The 17,702-nt window shown below is 47.2% G+C and overlaps 1 long non-coding RNA gene across 1 annotated transcript; it reads left to right on the top strand.

Moving 5' to 3' along the window:
* Window positions 1–16,794: 16,794 nt before the first annotated feature.
* LOC139832212 (uncharacterized) lies at window positions 16,795–17,392 on the top strand. Its single transcript, XR_011746912.1, has 3 exons — window positions 16,795–16,905; window positions 17,008–17,118; window positions 17,236–17,392. It is a non-coding gene; the product is annotated as an uncharacterized lncRNA (long non-coding RNA).
* Window positions 17,393–17,702: the final 310 nt, after the last annotated feature.

The raw sequence follows: 17,702 nt of genomic DNA, 5'->3' as shown, positions 1-17,702 counted from the left end.
TGGGTGTTCAAGGTAAAAAAGCATGCTGATGGTTCGATTGAAAGGTACAAGGAGCGCTTGGTTGCTAAAGGCTTCAAACAACGTTATGGTCTTGACTATGAAGATACGTTCAGTCCGGTTGTGAAGCCCACTACTATTCGCCTTCTCTTGTCATTGGCTGTTACTAGAGGCTGCTTCGTCAGTTGGATGTTCAGAATGCTTTCCTTCATGGTGTTCTGGAAGAGGAGGTATATATGCGTCAGCCACCAGGTTTCGTTGATCCTGCTCAGCCACATCATCTTTGTCGTCTTGTCAAAGCACTCTATGGACTGAAGCAGGCTCCTCGTGCATGGCATGCTAGACTTGGTGCTGCTCTTCGTGCGCATGGTTTTGTGTCCTCTACTGCCGACACATCTCTGTTTATTCTTCAGCGACCTCAGGTGACCATGTATATTCTGGTCTATGTCGATGATATCATTCTTGTCAGTTCTTCGGTTGTTGCGGCTTACAGGCTGGTTCTTAGTTTGGGAGCTGACTTTGCTGTCAAGGATCTGGGAAGACTGCATTATTTCCTTGGACTTGAGGTTGCTCATTCTGACAGTGGTTTAACTCTCACTCAGCAGAAGTATTCCCATGATCTCTTGCGCCGTGCGGGTATGCTACAGTGCAAGTCTACTCCTACTCCTATGTCTGCTACTGACAAACTGTCAGCTTTTGATGGAGAGCTTCTTTCTTCTGATGATGCCACTGAGTACCGCAGCGTTGTTGGTGGTCTACAGTATTTGCTTATTACTCGACCAGACATCTCTTTTGCAGTCAATCGAGTGTGCCAGTATCTCCATGCGCCGCGTGATCCACATTGGTCAGCTGTTAAGAGAATTCTGCGCTATGTCTGTCACACTGCTTCTTATGGTCTGCATCTACAACCAGCGACTTCTGGTTTGCTCTCTGCCTTTTCTGATGCAGATTGGGCTGGTTGTCCTGATGATCGCCGATCCACGGGGGGACATGCAGTGTTCTTTGGTCCTAACTTGATAGCATGGCAAGCTCGTAAACAAGTTACAGTGTCTCGGAGTAGTACTGAAGCTGAGTACAAAGCAATTGCCAATGCTACAGCTGAGATTATCTGGATCCAGTCTCTACTTAGAGAGTTGAAGATCTCTCAAGCCCAGCCACCGGTCCTTTGGTGTGATAACATTGGTGCTACATATCTTTCAGCAAACCCAGTGTTTCATGCTCGGACAAAACATATTGAAGTGGATTATCACTTTGTGAGGGAACATGTTGCAAAGAAGCTTCTTCAGATTAAGTTCATCTCTTCCAAGGATCAGCTGGCTGACATTTTTACTAAGCCCTTGCCCTTACCTTCTTTTGAGGGATGTCGGTGCAATCTTAACCTCTTGAGTGTTTCAGGACATAGTTAAGATTGAGGGAGGGTGTTAGACTATGTATTGTAGGCTATACGTATTGTATACAAACTCCTGTACCTATACCTGTATGATATATAAAAGCATAACAGCCGAACCCTATTGAGTATCGAGCACTGTTCCCCAAACCCTAGTTTTGTCTAACACTTAGTGCGTAGTATTTTGATTAAGGGAGAACAATAAAGGATGTGTGTAATTATCTGTGAAGTTTCCAACCTATCCGATGGAATACAGTAACAATCACTGCACTATTGTGGAGGAGCCCATGTACATAACTTGGTACATAGTTAACTCGTTACTTCTCTTCGACCTTGCTATTTGTTAGATGTAACAGTTAACTTTCATTATCCTTAATGGGAAAAAAATTCTTCCTTTTTTCTTTTTTGAAGCAACCGGCAGGAGCACTGCCTTTTCATTAAGAAGAGGGAAATTTGGTCAGTTTATAAGGGAAACTGACCGAAAACCGTACAACCAAACGCCACACACCGGCCCCGAGGCCGCGCACCACACGAGCCGATAACACTCCCGCCCTAGCAGGAGGTATCACTCAAGGAAAGCTCCCGGAGCCGCCGCTCCGACGTCCACACCGGTCCCGAGACCGCGCACACTGGCGATAACTGAAAAACAACCGAAACACAACACACCGGCCCCGAGGCCGCGCACGCTACGAGCCGACGACACTTCAGCCCAAGCAAGAAGGGACGGCACTCGACAAGAGATTCGGAGCCGCCGCTCCGACGTCCACACCGGTCCCGAGACCGCGCACCCACCTAGCCGGTAAAGCAGCTGCCACGCAAAGCAAACCAGAACTTGCCTAGCGGAGTACCAGACCTCCAAGACATCGCCCCCAAGGGGGAGACGACGAAGACGCCGCCGATGCCCGCTCTAGCGAAAGCCAAAGCTCAGGTTTTCACCCGGAGAGTCTGAAACTTCACGCGGCGAGGGAGGTGAAGGAGCTCCTCGACAATGCCTCCAACGAGGGGAACGATGTCCAAGGACGCCGACATCGCCGGCACCAACCGAAGTGGATGCAGTGCTTTCGCGCGGAGTTCACCTAAACCCAAGTCGATGAAGCCTATCCACGAAGGCGAAGAAGATGTGCCCGCGTCGCAGCTCGCCACCGCCGCCACATGAAGCCAACCGTGCCATGAAGCCACGGTGCTTCAGGACAAGCCCTTCGGCCGCCCACGCAGTCGTGTCCTGCCGCCCACACGGCCAGGACAGAGCAGAAGAGACCTCCACATCCCGGAGCCGCCGCTCCGGCCTTCACGCGCAGCAGCAGAGCGAACACCTCATATCGACTCGCCACCCGCCGCAGGGCGCCGGACAGCGCCCCGACCACCCGAAGAGCGGCGCCGCCGCGCCGCCGTCCAAACGCCATGGCACACCTCCACCATGGCTGCAGGTGCCAGCGATGGCAACCTGCCACACGCAGTGGCCCACCAAAGCCGCCAGGTCGCCGACGAATCCGGGGCAGCGACCACACGACCACCGTGTCGAGGCATCCCGAGATCCATCGACCTCCACGCAACCTCTGCGTCGAGACACCACACGGCTGCCGCCCACCAACGCCACCGCGTTCCCGGGGCCGCCGCCCCGCCCTCCCAGTCGCCGTCACCCGCGGCCAGACGTAGAAACGAGGTGGTAGAGGACCACCATTGGCCACGGCCGCCGCCGGCAGCCGCATGCGGCGAGAAGACGCCAGCGTCGAAGACCCCCGCCGGCTGCGAGGACCAACACCGCGTCCGGCCGCACGCCAGACGACCCAGCCCCGAGCAGCCGACAGCCCCGCCCGCCACCCGCGCCGTCGCGCCCGCCCGCCACGGCCCAGATCGGGCCCAGGACGGCCCGCACCGACCGCCACCCGTGCTGCAGCGCCACGCCCGCGCCGCCGCAAGCCACAGCGCCCAGCCGCGCAACACCTCCGTCGCCGCAGCAGACGGAGCTCCAAGGCCGCCGCCCTGGCTCCCACTTCCCCGCCGGCGACGCCCCACACGGGCCGGCCTCCCCCAGCCGAGCGAGCACGGGATCCCCCCCAACCTCCTTTGGAGATGAGGCCCGCCGCCACCGCGGCAGAGGCCAGCGGCAGCGGCGGCAGAGGGGCGGCGCAGGAGAGCCTCTGGCGGCGGCTGCGCGAGGGAAGCTCCCAGCGTCGCCTGGGGAGCGACGCGAGGAGCGGGTCTTCGTGCCGTTTTGTCGATAGGCTAATTCTTCCTTTTTCTGATTTTGCAGCTTGTGATCCGGCTGTTGCAGATTGTTCTTATGACTCATATGTCAACATTTCTTCCAGCTCTCTTAATTGGATGTCTTTCAAATCCAGAGTCAACATGTTCGCAAGGTTCGTTCATTTCCACTCACTTTTGTAGATCGTGTTTAAGACCATCATCTATTTTCTGGTAAACACCGCTTGATTTCTTCATGTCCCCATAGTTTCGGAATCCTGAATGCAAAAGGTCATGGATCCACAAAAATTTAGCAAGATGTTCCAGATCGTCATGCAACCGTCCAGGCCTTTTGCATGCACGAACCACAACATTCAAACATCTATCTATTATATACTAAAAGCAAAATACGGATGTTTAAAATAGAGGCATCACGTTAATCCACATAGGCTCAAAATAAATATACCATTGATTTTACTATTAATGGTTAAGATTTAATAGACCTAAAAGTTACGTAAAGGCACATATACGTGACAAGTCACGTTTCTGCACCATCTCAATAATATCCGTATTTCAATTAAAAAAGCGTGTAGATCTATACATAGAAGGCAAGGAAAGCTCTCACGTTGAAAACTGATCTGCACATGTTTTAAAAAGGTACAAAATCTAATAACAGATCTATATGACTATATGACTGTATGGTTCCAGCAAGATTTGCAAAAAACACGTAAGAGGCAAGATAGGAAAGCTCACGTGGAAGCTGGTCTATGCATGTTTAAAAAAACATACACAATTTAATAATAGACCAATATAATTGTATGGCTCTGTTAGAATGATGCAATGAAAGATTTGAAAAAAAAAATAACGCAAGGAAAGCTGACGTTGAAGCTGATCGATCAAATCGTAAGCAGAGCTAACTATATATGCTGATAAATTTTATCTCTTAAAAAAACATGTCCAATAAAAACGTACATAGTTTAATGAGAAACCACTATAACGATATGATTCTGTTTGAAAAAGATCAAATAATAATCATATCTAATCATCATATAATCGTGAAAAAAACGACGAAAAACTAACAGCTCGACCTAACAAAGGGTTTTGTTCTTGCTTGAAAAACAATTCCGCTAGGCACCGGTATTCGGTTTTCAGAACTAATATTCATAATAGCGCCCAAGATTTGACAAATAAATTTATAAATCTTACCAAAATTGATCCAAAATATTTCAATTTGAGAAATTTAATAAATACCGGTACATTTCGTTCGGTAAAATATATTTTTCGGTGGTAATCGGAATAAGCGGCTTACGTGATATTTCGGAAATCTGGGCCAAGGAAAAAAACAACCTTAGCCCTGACTTCCAAGTTAGCCCTCTTCATGTCAAACAAAAGAACTTGCCTTTAATTTGATATCTAAGTATATATCAGATTAGAGCTACGTTCAAGTACTTGTATCCAAACTGCTCCTTGAAATCCCGATTCGACCGGCCAGATATTACACGATTCGTAGAGGAGAATTATATTGTGTATGCATCTCATAAACCCAGTGTGAGATCGTCCCTTGCTTCATATATGTTGCGGGCAGACGGTGACTAAGATTAACCATAAATGTGGTGGTGATGGTGATTTTCTAAAATTCACCTTAACTATGCAAGTTTATTATTAGTGAAGACGAATGCAAGTTTATATGCAAAGTTTGAAATTTGAGAAACGGATCTACATTTAATCCGACTTATATATGAAGCTCGCGATTAATTTGTATGACCCAACAAACTTGCAATATACAATGATAGAGTGCGCATTACAATACGAGAAAACAATGTATTATCCCGTGTTCACATAAAATGGAGAAAATATTATTTAACTAGACATATAGTAAAGCATGTCAAATTCAACTACCTCATAGGTATCATGCCTTCTTACTTAAGCACTAAGGTATTGATTGCATCATTGCGTGTTTATTGCGAAAATATCATACTATGTCAAAGAACACTAAAAGTCACATATTCATATTGGTGACATGGGGTGTATTTAGTGAGTGGTTTAGTGATGCCAAAAAACTGCAGTGAAGTTTTAGAGACTTGGTACAATTTTATTTATGAAGCAAGGGATGTTATGGGATAGATAGAATTTCTTGCATTATTTAATGAATGTAAGCTGGCATATTTTACATCACAGTGATGATAATGCGGCTGATGGAATTAACGTAAACGAGAATGTGTGCAACAAACATATGATAGTAATACAACCACTAATCAGGTAGGTGGAAAGAGGAGAACACAGTTACTTATAATGATCCATCAGTGTTCATGTGAAATCATTAATCTAAGTTCTACACCAGTATCGGTGAACATTATCAACAATTATGTGATAAGATTAAGGAGGAAATGGATATATCACTACACAAGTCTGCTGTATTACGGTCTTTGGATTTCAATGCCATCAAATTTATGTTGTTCGAAACCAATATCCTTGCAAAGAATCTAATAGCAAAAATTTCTAGAGAAAACATATCTTTATTTCTGTGAGAGGTTGGTTCACAAATATGTTAAATAGCTACAATGTTCCATCCTTATGTTTTCAACCTTTATTCTACACTGTTAACACAAGAAGAATATGTGTGCCATACGTCGACATTGACATATATCTTAAAACTGAATGCTTGATAGTATTATGATTTTCTTATAGGATTATTTAGATATTAGTATATAGTAACGATTACGTACTATATAAGTTTCGATACATCCTACAAAATATGTTACATATCCAAATGTTTCCCTCGCATTTGCGAGGGCCACCATGCTAGTTTATCTCTAATATCAAAATCAGTCCGAAACTCGTAATCTGTTCCGAACTTCAGTTGGTGAGCTGTGCAGGCTAATATGTGCATAGAGACTTGTTTTGAGGCATCGAGCGTCTCCCAGCAGCACAACTCAATCAATATGCAAACTTGTGCTTTCCCCCCTTTGAGTCAGTAATCTGGTCATCTATACGAGTACCTTCATCACAGCTCTGCCTGTACTGCAATCCATGTGTCCATCCTGAACCCTGGCTCTGCATCTTCTATACACCTGCATGCTATTCAACACACAAATGGTCAAGAGGATGGAGAACAGGAACATTCAATTTTTTTGTTGTCCTTCTTAAAAGACCAGAACATTCAAAGACCGTAAAACCTCCTGCAGCGGTGCAGCCACGGTCCTTTCTTAATCATACCCAGAGCTGATGAGTCCCAGCCCCATGAATTACACCTACGCTGCCCTGCGTTGCCTTGTATTGCAGCCTATTTTCTTGTTCCTGCATTACATTGCGGAAGCAAATTTGGTGCACATGAGCACCACTGGTAGAAAAACAGGCTTCCGGTGAGCCCCATAAGTCGCGAAGCTGTAGGAACCGCGACTAATGGGACCTTTAGTCGCGGTTCGGGAGGCGAACCGCGACCAAAGGCCTGGGCCCAGGGCGCTCGGTGGCCGGCCGGTGCACGTGGGGGGCTTTAGTCGCGGTTGGCCAGGCCAACCGCGACTAAAGGTGCCCGAAGGCCTTTAGTCGCGGTTGGTCAGGCCCACCGGGACTAAAGCCCCCTATATATACCCATCCAGCAGCCAACACTTAACCATTTGGAGCCATTCTCTTCACAAACTTCACAAGTGGGTGTTAGGTTTGCTTTTGGTTCCTCTTATGCACATAAGGTGTTTGATGAAATGCCCCAAGAGCATGAAACAAACATGATATGAAGTGTTGGAGCCACACTTGAGCTTTCTCATTTATTTTTTCCTCCTCGATCGCGGTTAGCAACTTGAACCTTTGATGTGTCGTTGATAAAATATGCATGTGTGTGTATTCATTGTTTAATTTATATTGTTTGTAGCTAGTTAGTTTAAGAAATGCATGATGGTTAATTATATATTTTATATTATAATAATGCAGATGAATCGACAATGGATGTACCGTAACCGACTCTCCGGCGAGTTCAGTACGGGTTTGAAAGATTTCCTCGTAGTGGCTAATGCGAACAAGCAGGGTTTTGTTATCTGTCCATGTGTTAACTGTAAGAATCAGAAGGGTTACTCTTCCTCAAGAGATGTTCACATGCACCTGCTTCGGCACGGTTTCATGCCAAGCTATAATTGTTGGACCAAGCATGGAGAAAGAGGGGTTATAATGGAAGAAGATGAAGAAGGGGATGATTTCATCGATGAAAGCTATCTTGCTCATTTCGGTGATACTTTCATGGAGGATGCTGAAGGTGAAGGGGAAGGTGAAGGGGAAGGTGAAGAAGAGGCACGTGATGATCCCGTTGATGATCTTGGTCGGACCATTGCTGATGCACGGAGACGCTGCGAAACTGAAAAAGAGAGGGAGAATTTGGATCGCATGTTAGAGGATCACAGGAAGGCGCTGTACCCCGGATGCGATGATGGTCTGAAAAAGCTGGGCTGCACACTGGATTTGCTGAAATGGAAGGCACAGGCAGGTGTAGCTGACTCGGCATTTGAAAACTTGCTGAAAATGTTGAAGAATATGTTTCCAAAGAATAACGAGTTGCCCGCCACTACGTACGAAGCAAAGAAGGTTGTCAGCCCTCTAGGTTTAGAGGTTACGAAGATACATGCATGCATCAACGATCGCATCCTCTACCGCGGTGAATACGAGAATTTGAATGAATGCCCGGTATGCACCGCATTGCGTTATAAGATCGAGGCGATGACCCTGGTGACGATGTTGAGGGCCGAAACCCAGGAAGAGGGTTCCCGCCAAGGTGATGTGGTATGCTCCTATAATACCACGGTTGAAACGTCTGTTCAGGAACAAAGAGCATGCCAAGTTGTTGCGATGGCACAAAGAGGACCGTAAGTCGGACGGGGAGTTGAGACACCCCGCAGATGGAACGCAATGGAGAAAGATCGACAGAGAGTTCAAAGATTTTGCATACTGACGCAAGGAACATAAGATTTGGTCTAAGTACGGATGGCATGAATCCTTTTGGCGAGCGAGCTCCAGCCATAGTACCTGGCCCGTGACTCTATGCATCTACAACCTTCCTCCTTGGTTGTGCATGAAGCGGAAGTTCATTATGATGCCGTGCTCATCCAAGGTCCGAAGCAACCCGGCAACGACATCGATGTGTACCTAAGGCCATTAGTTGATGAACTTTTACAGCTGTGGGGCAGACCTGGTGTCCGTGTGTGGGATGAGCACAAAGAAGAGGAATTTGACCTACGAGCGTTGCTTTTCGTAACCATCAACGATTGGCCTGCTCTTAGTAACCTTTCGGGACTGTCAAATAAGGGATACAATGCATGCACGCACCGCTTACATGAGGCCGAAAGTGTACATTTGCCAAATTGTAAGAAGAACGTGTACCTTGGGCATCGTCGATTTCTTCCGAAAGGTCATCCAAGAAGAAAGAAAGGCAAGTATTACAACGGCAAGGCAGATCACCGGCCGAAGCCTGCGGAACACACTGGTGCCGAGGTATTTGATATGGTCAAGGATTTGAAAGTCATCTTTGGAAAGGGTCTGGCGGACAATCAGTTCCGAAGGGAGCCGACGGGCACGTAGCCATGTGAAAGAAGAAATCTATATTCGGGAGCTAGAATATTGGAAAGTCCTAGAAGTCCGCTCTGCAATCGACGTGATGCACGTTACGAAGAATATTTGCGTGAACATCCTAAGCTTCTTGGGCATGTATGGGAAGTCAAATGATACAAAGGAAGCACGGCAGGACCAGCAAAGTTTGAAAGACCCTGATGACCGGCATCCGGAACGGTTTCAAGGTCGTGCCAGCTACGCTACGACCAAAGAAGAGAAGGTCATCTTTTTTGAATGCCCGAGCAGTATGAAGGTCCCGTCAGATTCTCGTCCAATATAAAGGGAATAATAAACATGGCGGAGAAAAAGTTCCAAAACCTGAAGTCTCACGACCGCCACGTGATTATGACGCAATTGCTTCCGATTGCTTTGAGGGGCTCTGCCGGAAAATGTTCGAGTAGCCATTGTGAAGCTATGTGCATTCCTCAATGCAATCTCTCGAAGGTAATCAATCCGTAAGTTCTACCACGGTTACGTAACGATGTGATCCAATGTCTTGTCGCTTTCGAGTTGGTGTTCCCGCCATCCTTCTTCAATATTATGACGCACCTCCTGGTTCACCTAGTCGATGAGATTTCCATTATCGGTCCTGTATTTCTACACAATATGTTCCCCTTCGAGAGGTTCATGGGAATATTAAAGAAATATGTTCGTAACCGTGCTAGGCCAGAAGGAAGCATCGCCAAGGGCTATGGAAATGAGGAGGTAATTGAGTTTTGTGTTGACTTTGTTCCTGACCTTAAGCCGATTGGTCTTCCTCAATCGCGGCACGAGGGGAGACTAAGTGGAAAAGGCACGATCGGAAGGAAATCAACGATATGTATGGATGGTCATTCTCTGACTGAAGCACACCACACAGTTCTGACCAATTCCAGCTTGGTGGCTCCGTACTTTGAGAAACACAAGAATATTTTACGCTCGGACAACCCTGAGAAGCCTGAATCCTGGATTAGGAAGGCCCACATGGAGACTTTTGGCAGTTGGTTGAGAAAACATTTAATGAGTGACGATCATGTTGTAGATCAGCTGTACATATTGGCCAAGACACCATCTTCGACTATAACGACTTTCCAAGGGTACGAGATAAATGGGAATACATTTTACACGATCGCCCAAGATAAAAAGAGCACCAACCAAAACAGTGGTGTCCGCTTTGATGCAGCAACCGAGAATGGGCAAAAGGTCACATATTATGGTTACATAGAGGAGATATGGGAACTTGACTATGGACCCTCCTTTAGGGTCCCTTTGTTCCGGTGCAAATGGTTCAAGCTAACAGGAGGTGGGTAAAGGTGGACCAGCAATACGGAATGACAATGGTGGATTTCAACAATCTTGGTTACCTTGACGAACCATTCGTCCTAGCGAAAGATGTCGCTCAGGTTTTCTATGTGAAGGACATGAGTAGCAAACCGAGGAAACGGAAAGATAAGAAAACGATCAGTACATCATGCGATGATCCAAAGCACCACATTGTTCTTTCAGGGAAAAGAAACATCGTGGGAGTGGAGGACAAGACAGACATGTCAGAAGATTATAATATGTTTGCTGAAATTCCGCCCTTCAAAGTGAACACCGACCCAAGCATTAAGTTAAATGATGAGGATGCTCCATGGATACGGCACAATCGTAAGCAAGCAGGGACACAAGGGAAGAAATGATGTGTAATAATTTATTGTACCAAACTTTGTTGAATGAATCATGTGAATTATATTACCCGTGATGTGTTTGGTGTCCATTTTCGAATGATTCAATTGACTCGAGATAGCACTGATGATACATGAAATTTGGAGTGACTAAGTCATACTCCTGCATACATGAAATTTGGAGTGACTAAGTCATACTCCTGCATACAGGAAATTTGGAGTGGCTAAGTCATACTCCTGCATACATGAAATTTGGAGTGATTTAGTCATACTCCTGCCTAGGCGTATAATATGCATACTCGTAGTCTTCATAGCCGCCGCCGTTGTACTGGTAGTCGTCGCCTTCTAAGTTGCCGGCGTCGCTGCCGCTGCTGTCGTCGCTGTCGTCGGGCGGCGCTCGTGGCTCGAATCGAGGGTAGCGCAGGCGGGGGATATCGCCGGCCGTGATGTAGTCCATGACGCTCTGCAGAGTCCGGCCGTACCACCATAGCCGACGGCCGGCCTCGTGGAAGTTTCCAGGAGGCAGACCGTCCTCCTCATACCTGGCGAGCGCCCTCTCACGCCGATTGATGAAGAAGGCGTCCCAAGTATGCTGGTTATCGGGATGCCAGCGGGGATTCATCCGCTGCTCCGTCGTGAGGTCGAGGTAGTAGTGGTTCGTGATGGCCGCCCGGCGCGCACTCGAGGGACGGGAGGGACCGGCACGCCGCCGGGCGCTTAGGCTCCAGCCGGCGAGGGACGCGGTAGCCCGGAGGGCAAGGGTAGTTCGAGGCGCAAAGCTCCTCCACCTGCTGGTAGGTTAGAGTGGGTGCGGTGGAAGCCATGAGAGAGTGATGAGAGATTGTAGAGATGTGATAATGCTGGCCAAGCCGGGCTACCTATATGTAGTGACAAATGGCGGGAAAAATAGGAGCGGGAAGACAGGAGGCGGGAAGAAAGAGGCGGGGAGAAAGTGGCGGGAAGAAATTGGCGGGAAAAAATTGGCGGGAAGAAAGAGGCCGGAAGAAATTGGCGGGAAACAATTGGCGGGAAGAAAGAGGCGGGAAGACAGGGAAGAAATGGCGGGAAGACGAGGAGGGAAGAGGGGGTCGGCGGAAAGAGGCGGGAAGAGGGGGCCAACGAACTTTTGAATTGAATTAGTTTTATTTTTATGAATTTTTGATAATTTGTATTTTTAAAATTTTGAATTGAATTAGTTTTATTTTTCTGAATTTTTTGATATATTATTTGTATTTTTAAGATTTTGAATTGAATTAGTTTTATTTTTATGAATTTTTTGATATATTATATGTATTTTAAACATTTTGAATTGAATTAGTTTTATTTTTCTTAATTTTTTGATATATTATTTGTATTTTTAACATATTGAAATGAATTAGTTTTATTTTTCTGATTTTTTTGATATATAATTTGTATTTTTAATATTTTGAATTGAATTAGTTTTATTTTTCTGAATTTTTGATTTATTATTTCTATTTTTAAGATTTTGAATTGAATTAGTTTTATTTTTCTGAATTTTTTGATATATTATTTGTATTTTTAAGATTTTGAATTGAATTAGTTTTATTTTTCACATTTAGAAAACGAAATAATTTCGAAAAAGACCTTTAGTCGCGGTTGGCCGGGCCAACCGCGACTAAAGGTCGTTTTCCGCGGGAACCGCAAATGGGGCGAAAAATGGGCTTTAGTCGCGGTTGGGGTCACCAACCGCGACTAAAGTGATTTTAGTCGCGGTTGGTGTCCCCAACCGCGACTAAAGCCCATTTGTTATAAAAACTCGCGCCCTCGCCCGCGCACTTCATCTTCTTCGCGCACTCGTCGCCTCTTCGCCTCTTCGCCTCTTCGCGCCGAGGCTCGCGCCGTGTCGCCCTCGCCCTCGACAACGCCGCCGCTGCGTCGCCCCGTCGCCCGCCGCCCCGTCGTCGTCCTCGCGCGCCCCGGCCGCCCCGTCCTTCTCGCCGTACGTCGTCACCGCCCCGCCCGGCCCACGCGCGCCCCCTCTCGCCCACGCCGCGCCACTATCACCGCCGGCCGCTATCACCGGCCGCTCGCCCACGCGCGCGCGCACAGCTTTGAACGACGCGCGCCGCCGCCTCGCTCGCCCGCCCTCAACGGCGCCGCCTCGCTCGCCCACGCGCGCGCGGCCGGCCGTGTGTACAGAGAGATGAGGGAGATCGAGACGAAGGGGCCGTGGCCGGCGCCGGCCCCTTTTTTTTGTTTTTTTTTGTTTTTATTAATTATCTCACAATTTGTTAATTAAAATTGTACACTAAAATTTGACTTAAAAAAAGATTGTGTAAAGAAAACTAAAATTTGACTTAAAAAAATTAAAATTGACTTAAAAAAGATTGTGTAAAAAAACTAAAATTTGACTTAAAAAAGATATATTGTGTAAAAAAACTAACCACCGCGCGTATACGGAGGGGGCAGCGAGCCCCTCGTCACCCCGTCCGTATACGAGCGGTGTTTTTTTTTTGGGTCGAGAGGGGGCGGCACCACCACTGCCTTTTCGCCACCGCCGCCCTTTCGCCACCGCCCTTTCGTCACCGACCCCGCGTGTATACGGAGGGGGCGGCGAGGCCCTCGCCTCCCCCTCCTTATACGCGCTGGTTTTTTTTTGTTTTGTTACGAGAGAGAGGACCGGCACCGACACCGCCACCGCCACCGCCCTTTCGCCACCGCCACCGGTCTCTCGGTCACGCGGTCACTGCGAGGCGAGGTCGATCGTCCGCATATACACATCTAATACACGCGTCCCCCCTCTCGCCTCCCTCGTCGCCCTCTCTCTTTATATGTAGAAGAGATGTGATAATGCTGGCATATACACAATTAATTTGTTTTGACTACATGTTTTCGTGGATCGACATATGGCGGACGATAGAGCTGACCCGATTCTGGACAACTATGATCCGGACCTTGAAGAACATATGTTCGGCATCATAAAAGGCGATATTCTATATGTGCCGACCGGACAAGAAGAAGATGATATCTCTTCTTATCTGAACCTTGAGGGTGAAGATGAAGGGCGCCGTCAGCAAGATGATGCCGAAGAAACGTCGATAAACGACGATCTTCAATTGGAAGTAGCAACCACCTCCGGCGCCGAGGTATATATATACATATTGAGCCTCTGGTGATACAAACTAACTGATTTGAATAAATGTGTGTGTACTAACGCGCGCGACTCTCTTTCTTATTTTAGCCCTCGGCCGGATCGTCGAAAAAATCGAGTACGTCGTCAAAGCGTGGCGCAACCAAGACGATGAAACCAAACGAAACATGCACCATCGAGGTTGTCGATGAAGAAACCGGCAGGCCGCTGGAGCCCAGCAAGAACGCCACCAAGTTTATCAGCCAATGCGGAGCCGTTGTTAGAGACAACGTCTCGATCACCGTCCAGGAGTGGAATGAGCCAAAGAAGGCACGTCTTTGGTTTCACTTTTGTCGATAAGAGAACAAAAAAAGATTGCTTCAACAAGCTTATGGAACATTTCGTTCTACCTCCGGAATACCGCAAATACGATGAGAAGGGTAACAAGATTCAGGAAAACAAGGAGAGGTGCAAGCTAGTCAAACAGTTCGCTCTTTCTAAGATGTCCAACGCATTCCGGAAATACAAGCAAAATCTAGCCCATGACTTTGTCAAGCAGGGCAAGACTCCGGATTTCAAAGGACAATATGAGAAACTGCAACATGATTGGCCAGAATTTGTGAAGCAAAAGAAATCGGAGCAGTTCCTTGAAATATCGAAAAAAAATAAGGAGAATGCGGCCAAGAAGGAGTACAATCATATTATGGGGCCAGGAGGGTATCGCTTTTGGCAGCCTAAGTGGGAGAAGATGGAGAACGAGCTGAGGGCGCGAGGAATCCGTCCAGGTACGGAGGGATGGGACCCAAGGGCCAAAAGCTGGTGGTACGGGCATGGGGGATCGCTGAACCCGGAGACAGGGGAGTGTGTTTATCAGGGCAAAATAATTAAACCCACCCAAAAGCTTATTGAGGCAATGAGGGATGCTCAAGAGGGGAGGATCAAGTTCAACAGAGAGAACGACGCCCTGACAAAAGCTCTCGGGAATCCTGAACACGGAGGACGTGTACGAGGCATGGGGCCCATTCCGTGGAAAGTAGGGTTCCCCCAGAACGATGACCCGTACGGTTACAGAAGCCGTAAGAGAAAGATGGATCGGGATGCAGATGTTGTGGCGAAGTTGGTAACGGAAATGGATGTGATGAAGAAAACCGTGAGTGTACTAGTAGCCGAAAGAGATGCAGCTCGGGCGCAGCATGAAGATCATCCAATGGATCTCGGAAGCCAGCAGCGGAGAAGAAGCAGCGTGGCTTCCACGGAGGCCTCACCGGCTGGTGCACCGATGATCGAAATTACTGCACCGGAGCCTCTGGTGGTCGAAATTACTGCACCGGAGCCTCCTCGCTACCCCGTGGACGATATAAAGGAGATGAAAGCATGTCATCTGTATTATCCTATCGGGAACATGTCCATGAAGGTAGCCATCGGCAGTGCTTTACCACCTGGAGCACTCCACCACAACAACCCCATTCAAGATGGCTATGCTCGTGTCACGGTGGAGGAGATAGTCCAAGGGTTTGAGGACCTGGACATTGACATTGCTACACCTGAAGGGGTGAAAAGACTTGGAGATGTCAAGCGCCAGTTCATTCTATGGCAGAAGAAATTTATCAAGTTTCCAGGCGAGGCGCCAACAAGTCCACCCCCCTACGGTGGTGGTGGTGGCGGTGGCGGTGGCGGTGGCGGTGACGGTGGCGGTGGCGGTAGTGGTGGTGGTGCTTCACCTACACCTCCTTCACGTCAGCCGACGCCGCCCCCCAATTCACCTCCGGCGGGTAAGCAGCCGCCGCCCCCTAGTCCGCCCCGGACGGGTAAGCAGACGCCGCCCCCCAATCCACCTCCGGCGAAGAAGCAGAAGCAGTCCTGGGTTATTAACCCGGACCCTTATGTACCTAGAACCACAAAGATACCAGAGCCATCACTGAAGCCTCTCCCCACAAGGCCTTGGGAACGTAGTGCCGAGGAAGTCGACGCACACGTGGCTGCTGATTATGAGAAATGGAAGGCGGACTGCAAGAAGAAAAGAGAGCCCGAGCCCAAGCAAGTATTTTCTGACAAGGAAAAGAGCTGGGCTAAGTCATTTTTGAACACACCGTCCCAAGCCGCGAAGAATCTGCCTGACGACTATTTACGTGAACTTCGTAGGCAAGCACTCGCGTTCAAGAGGAACCAAGAGTTGGCGGAGAAGAAAGCCTTGGAGGAGGCCGAGAAAAAATTAGAAAGGGGAAAGAAGTTGCCCAGCTCGGGGAACAAAGTAAACAATCGATCGCCCCGCTCATAGTGCAAGCCACCGGTCCGGATGCCCCCGATATCATAGCAGCTGCGGCAGCACATGGATTGACTGTAACGAGTGCCAGAGAACAAGCGGCCGACTTAGGTATCACTCTTCGTGCACTGTTAGGCCTTGATGAGGCGCCAGTGAAGGACGTAGTATTTACATATGTGAAGAATGGCCCTCTCGTCGAGCCTGCGCAGGAAGAGGATCTACCTCGACAAATGAAAGGTCTGCTAAATTGGTACAAGGGTTACATAAAACTTAAAAACGCCAAAGACTATATTTATGCGGAAGTTAGATATGAGCATCACTTCAAACATTACTATATACAAATTCATCGGAGTGAATTGTTCCAGCTGTTCAATCTGCGCGACCTCGACAAATCTATCATCAGTTGCTACGTTCTGTAAGTGATTTATTAATTTCTACCCCATCTCGTTCATTGCCTCGCACTATATATATATATATATATATATATATATATATATATATATATATATATATATATATATATATATATATATATTGTCCTAACTATCTTGTTGTGTACGCTATTATGCAGAATGAAGAAGCGGGAAATGCGAATAAGGAACATTCATGATGTTGGGTTCATTGACCCATAAATCGTTAATTCATATGTGTTAGAACACCACCCCGACGACGTGGAGGATGACCTGTGGCGGTTTTTTAGAAAACAGGAACTCAAAAGTGATATTCTATTTCCTTACCATTTTGGGTGAGTGTTTCTGTCTTGAGCACATTCTCTTTTGTTTACTCCATGCATGGTATGTGACTAATCGATGAGTTATGCATGACTGTGCATGTATCGTGTCCGCAGGTTCCACTGGATTCTTATGGTAATTCAATTTCACACCTCCACAGTTCTCGTCCACGACTCTCTGAATATGGATCCGGCGCTTTGGGCCGACATGAGAAAAATGATGCAAAAGTAATTATTTTCATTCATTTGCGCTCTATATCGATCGGCCTATTTCGTTCATCATTTCCTAATATCAAGTAACTAATTAATAACTCTCTTGTTCATTTAATTTTCTTTGCCTCGTAGGGTTTGGAGACGGTTCGTAGATAAAAAGGTCGGTGAATTCAAAAAAGAGCTACAATTTAAAATGGCAGTGCGGACGACTGGGGATATTCAGCCACCGGGGACCAATCTATGTGGATACTATGTTTGTGAGAGGATCCGGAGATACTGCAATGAGCGGGACCAGAAGTGTGAGAAAACATCATGAGGAATAACCTCCGGAAGACGCTTAGTCCAGAAGCTCGCTTCCGACCACTTCAAGAGGAACTAGCTGGATGGTTGGCGAGGGAATTCATCGATCCTAGAGGAGAACACCATTACGATGGCGTAGAACTTCATATGCACTAAATTATGGATGGAAACTTGTTCAAAATTGTATATGGTCATCCGATATTGAATATATATTGTATATGGTCATCCGATATTGAATATATATTGTATATTCCTCTTGAATTCTTTTTGGTTCTAATTTCAAATTTGTTTGAAATTGT

Source organism: Lolium perenne, chromosome 6, assembly GCF_019359855.2.
Source record: "Lolium perenne isolate Kyuss_39 chromosome 6, Kyuss_2.0, whole genome shotgun sequence".
Classification (NCBI taxonomy): domain Eukaryota; kingdom Viridiplantae; phylum Streptophyta; class Magnoliopsida; order Poales; family Poaceae; genus Lolium; species Lolium perenne.
This window is presented reverse-complemented; position numbering and strand designations above follow the sequence as displayed.